Here is a 17024-nt window from a genome sequence, read left to right on the forward strand (position 1 = left end):
TCCTCATTTTGCGATTCCTGAATTGTGTCCTTTATAATACAGCTATAATCATAATTATGGCACTTTCTTGAGATCTGTGAATCATTCTAGTGAATTGTTGAACTAAGAAGAAAGCCTTGAACTTACAGCTGTTGATGCTAAAGTATGGGTGGCCACTGAGACTTGTAGCTGGCATCTAAAGTGAGGCCAGTTTTGAAGGATTGAGCCGTTAAACCTGTGAGTCTAACACTAAGTCAGGGTAGTTTATGCCAGGATTGTGTTACAGTACACTCACTTGAAATGGAAATAGAACATTTATGATAGAAAATAAATATCACATTTCCCCTAGACAGAACCACATGATTGCAAACTAAAAAATAAAATCCCATAAGACTTATTATAAAAACTGTCCAAAATACCATATTAAATATTTGAGCAAGTATAAACTCTACACAGTATAAACTTTATTGATACAATCAGTTGAACTAGACTATTTAATTGGCTATTGTTAAATTAGCAAACATACTTATATTTTTTTAATTCATTGACTTTCAGTAAATAGATGCACCAAAATTTTAAGGGACAATGTGGTAGAATGTTTAATAGGATAGGAATGCTATAAAAATAATTATACAATACCATAGTCTTTTAAATGCAGACTAAAATTTAAATAAAGTAAGTAATGAAAATTTCCAAGGAATAAAAACAAAGATGAAACTAAAACTCTGCAGCTGTTCTGTTAGAGAAAGAGGAGAGAATGGTGGTAGGGTGTTGGTTTAGGCAACATGTGTGCTGAGATTTTAATGCTCACATACAGCCAGGGGAAAAGATGTGAAGCCCACATATCTAGGAGTTGAAAGCGAGATCCTGCTTAAAGCTAGATTCTTTGAGAGCCTGCATGCTCAATTAAAATGTGTACCAGGAAGAGAAAAAAAATGCTTTTTTTTTAACTGGGAAGTCTGATACATTTTATAGTCTGATCTTTTCTTTCATTGAATGTATTAAAAATGTATTAATGGGCTTGTAAAAATATAAAGTATACTGAGGCCAAAAACTAAGTCAAGTCAGATTTCCTAAACAGAGAAGTGCAGTTGGCTTTAGCCTTAAGAATATTTGTGCCACATGGTAGAAATATGGCATAAAATACCCTAAAAAATATCCTACCAGTGTACAGGTACAGGTGATATAAAACTGGTCTCTATGAGATTCCACTTTAGAAATGTTGCCTGTCTTGAACTTTGGTGCTGAGTAGAGATGAGAGACTCTACCTTGAAAATTCAGATATAAATACTGGACCTCAAGTGGATTTGCAACTTGATTCACACTATGTGGCAGGCCAGATAAACTCCTGCCAGCTACCTTGCAGATCAAAAAATGTTCTCTGGTAGAAATTACATATTTCATACCAGGACACAGATAATTTGCTATATAAAATTTTAAGAACCGTGTGATCTCACTGTGAAAATTTCAGAATATACAAATGAACAAATCATTATGGTATAAAAAGTACATTTTTTTCTTAGAAGGTCAGAATGTGATATTGTTGACTATTTGTCCTCTCCAAATATCATGTTGAAATATGATCCCCAGTGTTCAAAGTGGGGCCCAGTGGAGGTGTTTCAGTCAAAGGGGTGGAACCCTCATAAATGGCTTGGTGTCCTTCCCTTGGTAATGAGTGAAGTCTTGCTCTATTAGTTCACAGGAGGGCTGGTGGTTTAAAAGAACCTGGCACCTCCTCCTCTCTTTCCCTTGCTCCCTCTCTTGCCATGTGACAACAGGTTCCCATTACCTTCTGCCATGATTGTAAGCTTCCTGAAGCCCTCACCAGAAGCAGATGCTGGCACTGTGCTTTCTGTACAGTTTGCAGAAATGTGAGACTAATAAACCTCTTTCCTTTATAAATTACCCAGCCTCAGGTATTCCTTTATAGCTATAATAGTTCATTCTTGAACTGCTATAAAGAAATACCTGAGAGTCAGTAATTTATAAAGAAAAGAGTTTTAATTGACTCGCAGTTCCTCACGCTGCACAGGAAACATGAAGGCATCTGCTTGGCTTCTGAGGAGGCCTCAGGAAACTTTCGGTCATGGCGGAAGGCTAACAGGAAGCCAGGGATCTTACATGGTGGAGAATGAGCAAGAGAGAGAGGGAAAACGTGCTACACACTTTTAAACAACGAAATCTCATGAGAACTCACTAACGCCATGACAACACCAAGGGGGATGGTGTTAAACCATAAGAAACCACCTCCATGATTCAGTCACCTCCAACATTGGGGATTACAATTTGACATGAGATTTGGTTGGGGACACAGATCCAAACCATATCAATAGTAACACAAAACAGACTAATGGAATATAAAAATAAATTCCTCCAAAAAAGGAAAGAAAATTGGACCATCGGCTCAGTGTGATGCCAAGAGGTTTGCCAGCTCTGTGTTAGGTCTGAGTAAATACATTATTGAAAGTTTCCCACAGAATTAGTAAACATGGAAATATATTTTACATCATATGGGGGCTTATGTTTACACTGTTTGCATGATCCAGGAATCTCAAATGTAGGAATTATCATAAAATTGGCCTTCCCCTGGTGGCGCCCCTGTGGGAACTAGATAAAGACAAAGAGCAATTGTTCCATGTGCACAATACCTGAATTCAGGCTGTACAGTAGTCTCACCCGGAGATGGTGAGATTACAATCTCAAATTAAAAGTACATAAGAAATAAATATATTCCAGATAAGAGTCATCAGAAACCACAAACAGCCATAATAAACCAGGAAAAAGTTTTTTGATGGATAATTTGAGACTTTTTTTAAAAATTGTGCTAAAAATCATTGTGACAGGGGAGTGGTGCTAATAAAGCAGCAGATAGAAAGCTCCAACCTTATTTCCTCACACAGACAGCAAATTAACAATGTACACTTCAAAAAGCCTTTGTGAGAACTCTAGGAACCAGGTAGGGAGTCACAGTACCCCAAGCAAGCTCAAAGCCAAGAACAGCCATGTTAAAGGTTAAAAAAAACACAACTATGTTATTTTAATTATATCAGCCCCTCCTCCATGCTGACACAGTTTGCTGCAATTAGGAGGAAAAGCCTAATTCATATCTTCTCTCTGGGAGGAGAAAAGAAGAGGAAAACATATGCCTAATGTTCTAGCGTTTTGGTGGGCTGCCTCAGGGATTGGTTTCTGGTTTGCCTGACTTAGAGTGCCCATAGATAACTCACGCACTTTGGATGCCTGGGGGCTGCTGAGGACCAAAGAAAGCTAAGCAACTAATTGCAGTGCTAGAGAAACTGTAATACCACAGACAGAAGCTGTTAATACTCACCAAGATTAGGAGTGAGTGCCCAGCTTGTGGCTAATCCTTTGGGAGGAAAAGAGAAGAGTGGAATATGCATCCACTCCTTTTACTTTTTGAAGGGCTTCCTGAGTCTCCCTCATTTGACTCAGAGTACTGATTGAACCAGCATTTTTTCTATGCATGGGAACTGCAGAGAACAATATAGAGCTCAGTGCTCTGTGGCAGCTCCAGAAAGCCTGCAGTAACACAGGCAGACACCAGAGGAAGGAAGAAATTACAAACCTCTGAAAGGGAAATTAACAAATGTCTCAAATTTGGACATTACAGGCACAAGATCAGAGAAGTATCCCCATAAAAGGTTTGAGAGGACCACAGAATGCCTAGCCAGGGTGATTGATTGGGGAAGGCCTTCCATTGTGAGAAGCTACTCTGTAAAGACTGAAAGAGGTGGCTGTTTTTTCTATTGGACAAATCACAACAACGACAAATGTAACAAGGCACACAAGAAAGAAGGAAGCATGTCTCATCACTCTCAGCAGAGAGACCTCAAGGCCAAACTAGAAAGAAATCATAACAATAAAAAGCACAATACCACTCTCACCAATTTTATTCAATGTATCACTGGAAGTCTTATTTAGAGCAATAAGGCAAAAAAAAAAAAAGGAAGAAATTTTTAAAAGGCATCCACATTGGAAAGGAAGTGAAATTAAATCTCTTTACAGATGACACAATCTTATATGTAGAAAACCCTAAAGATTCCACAATAAACTTACTAGAACTAATAAAGAAATCCAGCAAAGATGCAAAATAGAAAATCAACATATAAAGTCAGCTGTGTTTCTATACAGGCATACCTTGTTTTATTGCACTTCATTTTATCGTGTTTTGTAGATATCGTGTTTTTTATAAACTGAAGATTTCTGGCAACCCTGTATCAAGAAATGTTATTAGTCCATTTTTTTCCAATGACATGTGCTCACTTGAAGTTTCTATGTCACGTTTGGTAATTATCACAATATTTCAAAAGTTTTCATTGTTATTATACCTATTAGGGTGATCTGTGATCAATGATATGTAATGTTACTATTGTAATTGTTTTGGGGCATCATGCTCTGCACTCATTTTAAGATGACAAATGTAATTGATAAATGTTGTGTGTGTGTTCTGCTTCAAAAACCAGCTATTTTCCTCTCCATGGGCCTCCTTATTCCCTGAAAGATAACACAACTGAAAATAGACCAATTAATAATCCTACAATAGCCTGTAAGTTTTCAGGTGAAAGAAAGAGACACTATCTCAATTCAGATCAAAAGCTAGACATGGTTAAGCTTAATGAAGATGGCATGTTAAAACCCAGAATAGGCTGAAAGCTAGGCCTCTTGCAACAAACAGTTAGCAAAGTTGTGAATGCAAAGGAAAAGTTCTTGAAAGAAATTAAAAGTGTTACTCCAGTGAAAACGTGGATAATAAGAAAGTGAAACAGCCTTATTGCTGCTATAAGAAAGTTTTAGTGGTCTGGATAGAAGATCAAACCATTGACAACATTCCCCCAAGCCAAAGCCTCATCCAGAACAAGGCCGTAACTCTCTTTAATTTTATGACTGTTGAGAGAGATGAGGAAGCTTGAAGCTTGAAAGCTAGCCGAAGTTGATATATAAGGTTGAAGGAAAGAAGCCATCTCCAGAACACAAAAGTGCAAGGTGAAACTGCAAGTGCTAATGGAGAAGATGCAGCAAGTTATCCAAAAGATCTAATTAAGATAGTTGATGAAAGTGGTGACAGTAAGCAACAGATTTTCAATGTAGGCAAAGCAAACTTATATTGGAAGAAGATGCCATCTAGGACTTTCATTGCTATGGAAGAGAAGTCAATACCTGGTTTCAAACTTTCTAGAGATAGGCTGACTCTCTTGTTAGGGGCTAATGCAGCTGGTGAATTTAAGAAGCCAATGCTCATTGACCATTCTGAAAATCCTAGGACCCTTAAAATTTATGTTAAATTTACACTGTGGGTGCTCTATAAATGGAACAACAAAGCCTGGATGACAGTATATCTCTTTATTGCATGTTTTACTAAATATTTTAAGGTTGCTGTTGAGACCTACTGGTCAGGAAAAAATATTCCTTTCAAAATATTATTGCCTATTGAAAATTCATCTAGTCACACAAAAGCTCTGATGGAAACATATAAGATTAATATTGATTTCATGCCTGTTAACACAACATGCATTCTGCAGCCCATAAACCAAGAAGCAATTTCAATGTTTAAGTCTTATTATTTAAGAAATACATTTCATAAGGATATAGCTGCCATAGATAGTGATTCCTCCAATGGCTCTGGGCAAAGTAAATTGAAAAATCTTCTGTGAAGGATTCACCATTCCAGATACCATTAAGAATGTTCATGATTTATGGGAGGAGGCCAAAATATCACCATTAACAGGAGTTTAGAAAATGTTGTCTTCAACCATCATGAATGATTTTGAGGGGTTCAATACCTCTGTGGAGGAAGTCACTGTAGGTGTGATGGAAATAGCAAGAGAACTATAATTTGAAGTGGAGCCTGAAGATGTGACTGAATTTCTGCAATCTCATGACAAAATATGAATGGATGAGGAGTTGCTTCTTATGGATGAGCAAAGGAAGTGGTTTCTTGAGACAGAATCTGCTCATGGTGTAGAAATTGGGAATAGTGTAGGTGTGACAGCAAAGGATTTAGAATATAACATAAGCTTAGTTAATAAAACAGAGGCAGAGTTTAAGAGGATTGGCTCCAATTTTGAAAGAAGTTCTTCTGTGGGTAAAACGCTATCAAGCAGCATAGTATGCTATAGGGAAATCTTTTGTGGAGGAACAGTCAGTTGATGTGGAGTCAATTAAGGGTCAATTAAGTTTTATTCATCTTATTCGGTAAATGCCATGGAGACCCCAACATTTAGCAATCACCACACTGGTAAGTCAGCAGCCATCAACATCAAGGCAAGACTCTCCACCAGCAAAATGATTATGATTGCTGAAGGCTCAGATGATCATTAGCAGTTTTTAGTAATAAATTATTTTTAATTAGGGCATGGACATGTTTGAGACATAATGCTATCACATACTTAATAGGTTACAGTATAGTATAAACGTAACTTTTATATGCATTGGGAAACCAAACAATTTGTGTGACTTGCTTTATTGTGACATTTGCTTTACTGGTATGGTCTAGAACCAAATCTGCAATATCTCTAGGGTATGACTGTGTGCTAAAATAAATAATAGGAAAAGAAATTTAGAAAAACAATCCTACTTAAAATAGCATTAAAAAGTGTAAAAATATATAGAAGAAGGTGAAAAACTTGTACAGTAAAAACTAAAAACATTGCTGAAAGAAATCAAATAAAATACAAATAAATGGAAAGACATTTTATTCATTTATTGGAAGGCTTAATATTGTTAAAATGTCAATATTAGCCAAAGCAATCTACAAGTTCAATGCAGTATTTATCAAAATGTCAATTGCATTTCTTTTTGCATAAATAGGAAAAAAGTCCTAAAATTAATATGGATTGGAATCTCATAGGGCCTTATAGCCCAATACTCCTGAGAAAGAAACACGAAACTGGAGGCCTCACACATTCTAGTTTCAAAACATAGTACAAAGCTACAGTAATCAAAACAGCTGGGTACTGGCATAAGGACAGACATACAGACCAATGGAACAGAAAAGAGCCCAGAATCAAAACCTTATGTATAATAAGGACTGATATGGTTTGGCTCTGTGTCCCTACCCAAATCTGATCTCAAAATGTAATTCCCACATGTTGAGGGAGGGATCTTATGGGAGGTGATGGAATCATGGGGGTGGCTTCCCCCATGCTGTTCTCATGATAGTGAGTGAGTTCTCACAAGATCTGATGGTTTAAAAGTGGCGGTTTCCCCTGCACGCTCTCTCTCTCCTGCTGCCATGTAAGGTGTGCATGCCTTGCTTCCCCTTCATCTTCACCATGATATTAAGTTTCCTGAGGCCATGCAGAACTGTGAGTCGATTAAACCTCTTTTGTTTATAAATTACCCAGTCTCAGGTAGTATCCTTATAACAATATGAAAATGGAGTAATACAGGAAATGGGTACCGGGATAGTGGGCACTTCTATAATGATAACCTGAAAATGTGGAAGTAACTTTGGAACTGGGTAATGGGAAGAGGTTGGAACAGTTTGGAGAGCTCAGAAGAAGACAGGAAGATGTGCAAAAAGTTTGGAACTTCCTAGAGACTTGTTGAATGATTTTGGCCAAAATGCTGATAGTGATATGGACAATGCAGTTCAGGCTGAGGTAGTCTCAGATGGAGATGAGAAATTTATTGGGAACTGGAGCGAAGGTCACTCTTGCTATGCTTTAGCAAAGAGACTAGCAGCATTTTGCCCCTTCCCTAAAGATCTGTGGAACTTTGAACTTGAGAGAGATGATGTGGACTATCTGGCAGAAGAAATTTCTAAGCAGCAAAGCATTCAAAAGGTGACACAGCTTTTTCTGAAAGCGTACATGTATATGCACTCACAAAGAGATGGTTTGAAATTGGAACATATATTTAAAAGGGAAGTAGAGCATAAAAGTTTGGAAAATTTGCAGCCTGACCATTTGGAAGAAAAGAAAAACCCAGTTTCTGGGAAGAAATTCAAGCCAGCTACAGAAATTTGCATAAGTAATGCGGAGCCAAATGTTAATAGCCAAGACGATGGGGAAAATGTCTCCAGGATATTTCAGAGTTCTTCATGGCATTCCCTCCCATCACAGACCTGGAGGCCTAAAAGGTAAAAATGGTTTTGTGGGCCAGGCCCACGGCCCTGCTGCTCTGTATAGCCTTGGAACATGGCATCCCGTGTCCCAGCCATCCCAGCTCCAGCCATGGCTAAAAAGGTCCAAAGTAAAGCTTGGGCCATGGCTTCAGAGGGTGCAAGCCCTGCACCTTGGCATCTTCTATATGGTGTTTGGCTTGTGGGTACACAGAAGACAAGAGCTTTGGGAGGCTCCACCTGGATTTCATAGCATGTATGGAAATGCCTGGATGCCCAGGCAGAAGTCTGCTGCAGTGGCAGAGTCCTCATGAAGAACCTCTGCTAGGGCAATGCAGAGGGGAAATGAGGAGCTGGAGCCTCCACACAGAGTCTCCACTGGGACACTGCCTAGTGGAGCTGTGAGAAGAGAGCCACTGCCCTCGTCCTCCAGACCCCAGAATGGTAGATCGATTGACAGCTTGCACTGGGCACCTGGAAAAGCTGCAGGTACTCAATACCAGCCTGTGAAAGCAGCCACAGGGGCTGTACCCTGCAGAGTCAAAGGGGCAGAGATGCCCAAGGCCTTGGGAACCCACCTCTTGCATCAGTGTGCCCTGGATGTGAGACATGGAGTCAGAGGAGATTATTTTGGAACTCTAAGATTTAGGAAGTTCCCTGAAGGGTTTTGTGCTTGCATGGAGCCTGTAGCCCCTTTGTTTTGGCCACCTTTTCCCATTTGGAATGGGAACATTTACCCAATGCCTGTACCCCATTGTATCTTGGAAGTAACTAGCTTGTTTTTTATTTTATAGGCTGATAGGTGAAAGGGACTTGCCTTGTCTCAGATGAGACTTCAGACTTGGACTTTTGAGTTAATGCAGGAACAAGTTAAGACTTTGAGTAACTGTTGGGAAGGCATGATTGGCTTTGAAATGTGAAAATGACCTGAGATTTGGGAGGGGCCAGGAATGATATGGTTTGACTCTGTGTCCCCACCCAAATGGATTACCATTTTGAATGGTAATCCCCAGGTGTGAGGGAGGGACCTGGTAGGAGGTGATTGGATCCTGAGGGCAGTTTCCCCCATGCTGTTCTTGTGATAGTGAGTTCTCATGAGATCTTATGGTTTAAAAGTCACAGTTTCCCCTGCACTCTCTCCATCTCCTGCTGCCACGTAAGACGTGTCTTGCTTCTGCTTCACCTTCTGCCATAATTGCGAGTTTCTTTAGGCTTCTTCAGCCATGGAACCGCGGGTCAATTAAACCTCTTTTGTTTATACATTACCTAGTCTCAGGCAGTATCTTTACAGCAGCGTGAAAATGGACTGACACAAGGACAAACAATCTTCAACAAGGGTTCCAAGGCAACATAATGGAGAAAGGATAGTTTTTCAATAAATGCTGTTAGGAAAACTGGATATTCACATTGAAAAGATGAAGTTGGACTTTTATATCATATCATATGGAAAAATTAACTGAAAACAGATTAAGGTCACGAATGTAACCCCCAAAACTATAAAACTCCTAAAAGAAAACATAAGGAAAAATCATTATGCCTCTGGAGTTGGCAGCAATTTTGGATATGACACCAAAGCACAGGCAACAAAAACAAAAATAGACAAGTGAGACTATATCAAATCTAAAAAATTCTGCAGCAAAGAAAATAACCAGGGTGGTGAAAAGCCAATCTACAGAGTAAGAAAATATTTGCAAACCATCTATCTGATAAATGGTTAAGATCCAGAATATATAAAGACTTCTTTATCTCTATTATCACTACCACCACCACCACAGTAACAATAACAAGTCCAATTCAAGATGAGCAAAGCATTTGAATAGACATTTTTCAAAGGAAGATATTATAATAGCCAACAAGCACAGAAAAAGAAGCTCTTCATTACTAGTCATCAGGGAAATGGAAATCAAAACCACAGTAAGATATCACTTTATAGTTGGTAAATTTCACTGTTAGAATGGCTAATATTAAAAACAAAACTGGAAAATTTTTAGTGTTGACAAGAATGTAGAGAAGTTGGAATGTGGTGCACTGCTGGTAGTGCAGCAGTTATTTGTAAAATGACGCAGCTGCAATGGAAAACCGTATGAAAGTTCCTCAAAAAAATAAAAAATACAATTATTATATGAGCCAGTACTCCCACTTCTGTTATATATTCAAAAGGATTGAAACTAGGATCTCCAAGAGATATTTGCACGCTCATGTTCATTGTAGCCATATCAGTCCATTCTCATGCTACTATGAAGGAATATCCAAGACTGGGTAATTTATAAAGAAAAAAGGTTTAATTGACCCACAGTTCTGCATGGCTGGGGAGGCTTCAGGAAACTTGCAATCATGGCAGAAGATACATCTTTACAAGGCTGCAAGAGAGAGAATAAGTGCAAGTAGGGAAAATGCCAGACGCTTATAAAATCATCAGATCTCCTGAGACTCAGTATCAGTATCGCGAGAACAGCATGGGAGAAATAGTGCCCATGATTTAATTACCTCCACCTGGTCCCACCTTTGACACATGGGGATTATGGGGATTACAATTTAAGGTGAGATTTGGGTGGGGACACAGAGCCAAACCATATTAATATCATTATTCATAATAGCCAAGAAGTTGAAGCAAGTTGAATACCTTTCAAAAGATAAATGGATAAAAAGTGCAATATCTGCATACAATGGGGTATTATTGAGCCTTATCAAAAAAGGAAACCTTGTCTTATGCTAAAACAGGTGAATATTGAGGACATTGTTTTAAGTGAACTAAGCCAGTCATAAAAACACAAATACCATGTGATTCCTCTTATATGAAACCTCTAAAGTAGTCAAACTCTTTAAAAACAGAAAGTAGAATAGTGGTTGCCAGGAACTGGGGGAAGGGGGAAATGGAAGTTGTTCAATGGATACAGAGTTTTAATTTTGCAAGATAATGTTCTAGAGCTATTTTGGACAACAATGTGCACAAAGTTATCACTACTGTACTGTACACTTAAAATGGTTAAGATGGTAAATTTTATGTCATGTGTTTTTTACCACAATAAAAAAAGAGAAAAATAAGATTGAAGATATAATTGAAGGAGTAAAATAGAGAAAAATTGGAACTGAAATAAAAACAATAAAATTTAGGATGATAAGTAAAAGCACCATATAGAAATTTTATAGCTAAAGAATATTGTCATGGAAATTTAAAACACAAAGAATGGGTTAAATACATGGTTATACTGAGCTGTAGGGTGAATTAGTGAACTGGAAAACAGATTGTAGAAATTACACAGAATACAGCAGAATGGATGCAGAGATGAAAAATCTGAACAGTTTAGACACATGAGGGAAAAATATCTGACAAACATCTAATATAGGTTCTTGAAGGAGCAATAGAGAGAATGACACAGATGCAAAGTTTTAGGATCTAAATTTGAAGAGAATTGCTGAAAGAACTTTGCTGAAATACCTCATTACTCAGATTCAGGGAATAGAAAGTATTCCTACTAGATTAAATAGAAGCAAATTCACACTGACACAAGCTATTGAAACCGTAGAACACTAGAGTCAAACTAAAAGTCTTCTGAGCAAAGAAAAAAAATGAGATTTAAGAACAAGTGAAAGGATCTGTGAAAAAATAATAAATTTACAGCATATATCCCCAAAGCAAAATTATAAGCCATAAAAGATGGAATGACATCTACAAAGGGCTGAGATTAAAAAAACAAAAGGACAATAGAAGCTGTAGAATTCAAGTATAGAATTTGAACAAGGAAGATTTTAACGTAATTCCGTGTGTTGTTTGAAAGTTAAGCTTGTAAAAAGGGCAAGTCATAGACCAATACATATACTGACAAAGCACCTATACACAGCATATATAAAGAATTTCTACAAATGCACAAATAAAAAATAGTCAACATGCTAGAATAAAAAGACAGTTTTCTTCAATAGACTAACCAAAGAGGAAGGCCAAGTGGCCAATTAACATATCTAGAAATGTGTTCATAGTCATAAATCATCAGCATAATCCAAATTAAAACCACAATGTGTACCCATAAGAATAGGTAAAATTTAAGACTGACAAGTGTTGGAGAGTTTTAGGATCAGTTGAAACTCTCTGTTGAGAAAATATAATGTATTTCAGTGAAAAACTATGCATTATGTAAAGTAGCCTATGTCATTTGATTCTAGCCTCTTTAAGCTATTTTACAGCAATGAGTCATCTACATATGGTATATTCTTTTCAGTTCTCTGATTCTACCCCTGTTTATTGTCTTTGAGCTGTTTTCATTTTCACATGAATATTGTTTTTCTTTGGATTATCTTTTAAATTGATTATAACATCTGCCTGGGTCTCTCAGTTAATGTATTAAATAAAATCTTTAAAGTGTCCATTTTTATACTTGTATGAGACACAATTTTACCAATTTTTGAAAATTGTCTTTTAATTTCATACCCTGCTGTTGTATAAATTGATACTACTGCTTTGAAAAACTGCAAGTATCTACTTAAGCTGACTATATTAGTATCCTATGTGTATAGCTCTGCAAAACATGTACATATGTGCACTAAATACATATGCAAGTATGTTTATAAAAGAACTACTTGTAGCAGCCTATAACCAGAAACAATCCAAATGCCCACAACTGTGGAAGAAATAGTCATAATAAAAAAGATATATATCTAGCAATGATAATTCAAAGAAACAACAAAACAAAGTTACAATCATGTTGACCAAAATAAACCTGAACAAAAGACTACATACATAATTCCATTTATATGAATTTTAAAAATAGGCAGACCTAATCCATAGCATTGAAAGTAGTTAGCCATTGAGGATTGTGGTTATCATTTTGGGCAGGTGGAATAATAACTGGACTGGGACAGGAAGAAAGATTCCAGGGTGATAATCATATTCTATTTCTTGCCCTGGTTCAGATTAGGATGTTTTCACTGAACAAAAATTTATCAAGCAATGCATGTGGGCATTTCTCAATATATGTTGTATTCAACAAAATATGTATATTTCTACATATAATACATATATCTGTTTGATAAATACAATGAATGTATTTTTAGACAAAGCAGAGCATATGACCCACAGACTTTAGCTGAAATAAGTACCAAAATGTATCTCAATAAAAATAAAAATGAACTTAGAAGGATGAAGATGCAAGAAATGATGGTGAGCAATTTTTAACATGTTAGAATAGTCTATCCAAGTATTGGTGACTTATGTTCAAATATTGGAGTGTAAAAATAAGGTAGAACTAAAACACAGAGTAATAGTAATAGCATATAGAACAGAAGAAAGTTATGAGAATTAAATTCGTCCTTAAGTTCAGCTACAGGCTCCACCTAACTGCCTGACTGTTTTGTTCTTGGCCCTCTGCTTAGAGTCCCATTTGTGCTTTCTGCTCCATTTAAATTCTTTTGCGTCCTAGGTTTCCCTCCCCTGGGATATCTTAGCCCAGTAGCACCTACTCCAGGCTCACGGAAGCCAAATCAGTGCCAACTCCCAGATTCCCCATTCCCTCACTTAGAGAGATATGTCAGAAACAGAGTAGTTATGAATTCAGTCTCTGTGGCTGTCCCCAAAGTCCCTTCATGCTCTTTGCAATTTCCCACTTGAGTATTCACAATGACTTCAAGTTCCTCTAAGAGTGCCAGGAAACACTTAGGGAATACACAAATTCAACCACCTAAGGAACTGCTTTTTCAAGGTGTTTTACTTTGTTGTTTTCTTTGCTGTTGTTGTTACTTACGTCTCATAGCTTCTTTCAGTTAAGGTATTGATGATGAAGAGGCACTGATGCTGTACAGGGTAAGGAAGATTTTCTCTGTTAGACTGTGACTTACTCTGCTAAACTTTGCTCTGCCTCAGTCATTTGCACAACAAAATCATTGAAGTATTCACTGGAGGAGTGGAGGCTTCTCCATTCTGTACATCCTGCTTTTGAGTTATTGATATAGTCTAACAGAACAGGTTGGAGAGCCTTTTGTTAATTTCATTCACTAAGGCATCTATACTTGTACTTTCTGGTGAATATCTGAAAGCCATATGTGAAGAATTTTTTGACTTTCGGTAAATTTGGCTTATATATGTGTTGCTGCTCCTACCTATTGATGCAGATTATCAAACATTGTCTGGAAAAATATTCTGAGAATTTGAATGTACACTCAAGTCTAGGTTTGTAAAGTGAGAAATACATTTATTTTGTGAGAAATAAATGCGCAATATTGTCTTAAAACTATCTTGAGAGTGAATATTAAGTTGAATCATGCAAAAGGGCTGATATTTCACCATGTTTATCTATAAAAACAGCAATTATATGTAGGTCAAACATATGCTTGTTGTTTTACCCACCAAACAATATAATTTTTATTTTGTTCACATATTCTGAAATATTTTTCCAACATCAATTTTCAGAGTGTGGTGGCCAGTTTTCTGGTGGGAAAACTCTTTGTGTTATGCATTCCATTGAGAATCAGATTGAGAGAAAGCTTATGAAAAATTTCCTTACAAGTAATTTTGAAAGTCTTATTACTTGTCCCTATGTCTTGACAGAAATAGAAGACAGAGACCTATTTTCTTTCATTTTTGAATCCTCAGCACTGAGAAGCGCTCAGAAGTAGTAGGTAGTCAATAAAAATTAGTATGAATGAAAAAATTAATGCCTTTACTTTTATAGCTGGTGAATCTGAAAGATGAAAAAAGAAACTGTTATCAATTGAATACTCACCATATTCTACGTACTTTTTACTTTTAAAATATTTATTAGAAATTCTGATCATGAAAGTAACATGCTTATTATAAACAACTTCAAAAATTTCAGAAACAACAGAAAGTGAAAGTCTACCTAACCCAGGTCCCAAGGGTACTACTACTGAAGTTGTGAGTATTCCTCTGTATTTCTTTCAAACAAATGTTTTTATATTTCATATATTTAAAGTCATCCTTGAAACCAAAATTCAAGCCATTGATTTAGGTTTTGTAATGCTTTTCTCTTTCATCAAGGCTCTTTTCCTTTGCCTAGTAGTGAAGTTCAACCCCTTCTTTTCAGAAATGATGTGAATGCTCGAGACATGCCTTATGAATAAGATCTAAAGAGTTGGTTCTCTAATCATGTTCTCACAAAATTTTTATGAGTAGGCATTACTAACCCTATCCTTAATGAAAAATAGCAGGACTCAGAAATATTAAGGAACTTGTCAGAAGTTGCACAGCTAGTTGAACACCTCAACTTGCTCCACTAAAATACCTGGTGCACCATGGACCTTGGCTTGTCTTTTCTATATAATGGCAAAATTCAAAATGAAAAGTATTTAGTTTTTGTACATATCCAGAATTAGCATTATATTGTCCATTTACATAGAATCATTGAGTAAACTTTCAGTTTTCACATTTGTCATAAATGAAGAGTTTGTGTGTTTGACTTTAAATTTGAATGTAAACACCTTAGTTTCATGAAAAATAATCAAACAAAGGTAAAACACAAATGGGTCAGTTTGGTGAGATAAAGGCAGCATGTGGCACTAGCCAGAGTGGAAATGTACAGCTGAAAGCTTATGTTATACTAGAAGAAGTGAAAATATTAAAAATAATCTTCAAGAGAGAAAAAAGTTAAATCATATGCCTCCAAAAAAGATACATTATAAAATCAGTAATAAAGTTATTGGATTAAAAGTTTATAGGATGCAAAGAGATTTATCTAGAGACCCAGAGCTTTGCAATTTCCTTCTCACTGGTAAAGGTTTTACTTCTGTTATCTGAAAGGATCATATAAATTCTTTATTAACAAGCATAGGGTAAGACTACTTCTTTGTAAATAGAAATAACTTAATTTGCTCTTGTGCATTTTAGAAATGCCTTAAATGCCTGGGTTTCTGTATGTTATCCAAGAGCTAGTCTGATAAAAGAGAGAATACCTAAGACTATTACAGAAGAAAAATGGTGATACATTCTAAACCTTTAGAAACAGAAAGCTGTGGGAGGCTGTCTAATCATTTGTCTTACAAACAGAGCATATGTTCATATACTGGTGTCTTATAAACCTGAAGGCATCAACTGCACTTGTCACTAACTCCAGCCCAATATTTGTTTTCAATCATTTCTAACCCAAGAGGCCCAGACGATATACAAACCCAATTTAAAGGCTAACAAAATTGTCTTCGCCATTCTGTATTGCAACAAGTTATCTATCTCATATAAAGGCCTTTACTGTCTCTCTGATCTGGAAGCACTTATTTTGTTTCAGCTTTTCAATAATACTCTAAAAACAGTTGTACCAAAGATTTAGGCATGTTTATGATGCCTAGTTTGTAGAGTTGATTGGCTTTTCCCTCTATCTAACTTAGACTGCAGTGATTTTTGTTTCTTTGATGCAAAGGAAACTACAAGAGACCCTGCTAAACAGCAAATTAATAGGTCTGAATTGGTAATGTGATCAAAGCAGTAGCCCTTTCTGGGGGTGGGCGTGGCTGGAGGTCCTAGGTATGGTATTTGAAGATAGGCCTCTCAGAAGTCCAGACTGAGGCAGATTACTCATCCCTACTCTTTCTCTAAAATGGGCATGTGATTATCTATTCCATGGTGTCACTGTGTGGATTAAATTAAAGAGATATAACAGACAAAATAATTGAATCATACATGTTAACTCCTTTCATGGATATTGATTTGACTAGCTTCCACTTGGCAAAAATACGATGTTGACCTTTTCCCTTCCTTGAGGGGAACTTAAGGTACACAATTTTGGATTTCAACCTACAAGGTTTTTGTGCTTGCCAAAATAAATTATAGAGACAGTTTGACTCCTATATTACAGATAGAGCACTAAGAAATTGGGTCCATCGCTGTCATTTTCCTCTCGGATTCCTTTCATCTGTCACAACACAGTAGTTATGAAAAATGAAACCATAAATTCAATTTAGAGGGCAATTTGCAGCTAATCTTTGGAGTAATTCCAGTGTGAATAATGCAGCAATTTGGATG

General features: G+C 36.7%; 1 long non-coding RNA gene across 1 annotated transcript in view; it reads right to left on the minus strand.

Annotated features, from left to right (window-relative positions):
- Positions 1-3428, minus strand: part of LOC117975605 (uncharacterized) — a 257347-nt gene extending 253919 nt beyond the window's left edge. Inside the window, exon 1 of the long non-coding RNA XR_004665934.2 lies at positions 3311-3428. This is a non-coding gene — a long non-coding RNA (uncharacterized LOC117975605). The remainder of the gene's footprint in view (positions 1-3310) is intronic.
- Positions 3429-17024: the final 13596 nt, after the last annotated feature.

Source organism: Pan paniscus, chromosome 14 (assembly GCF_029289425.2).
Source record: "Pan paniscus chromosome 14, NHGRI_mPanPan1-v2.0_pri, whole genome shotgun sequence".
NCBI lineage: Eukaryota > Metazoa > Chordata > Mammalia > Primates > Hominidae > Pan > Pan paniscus.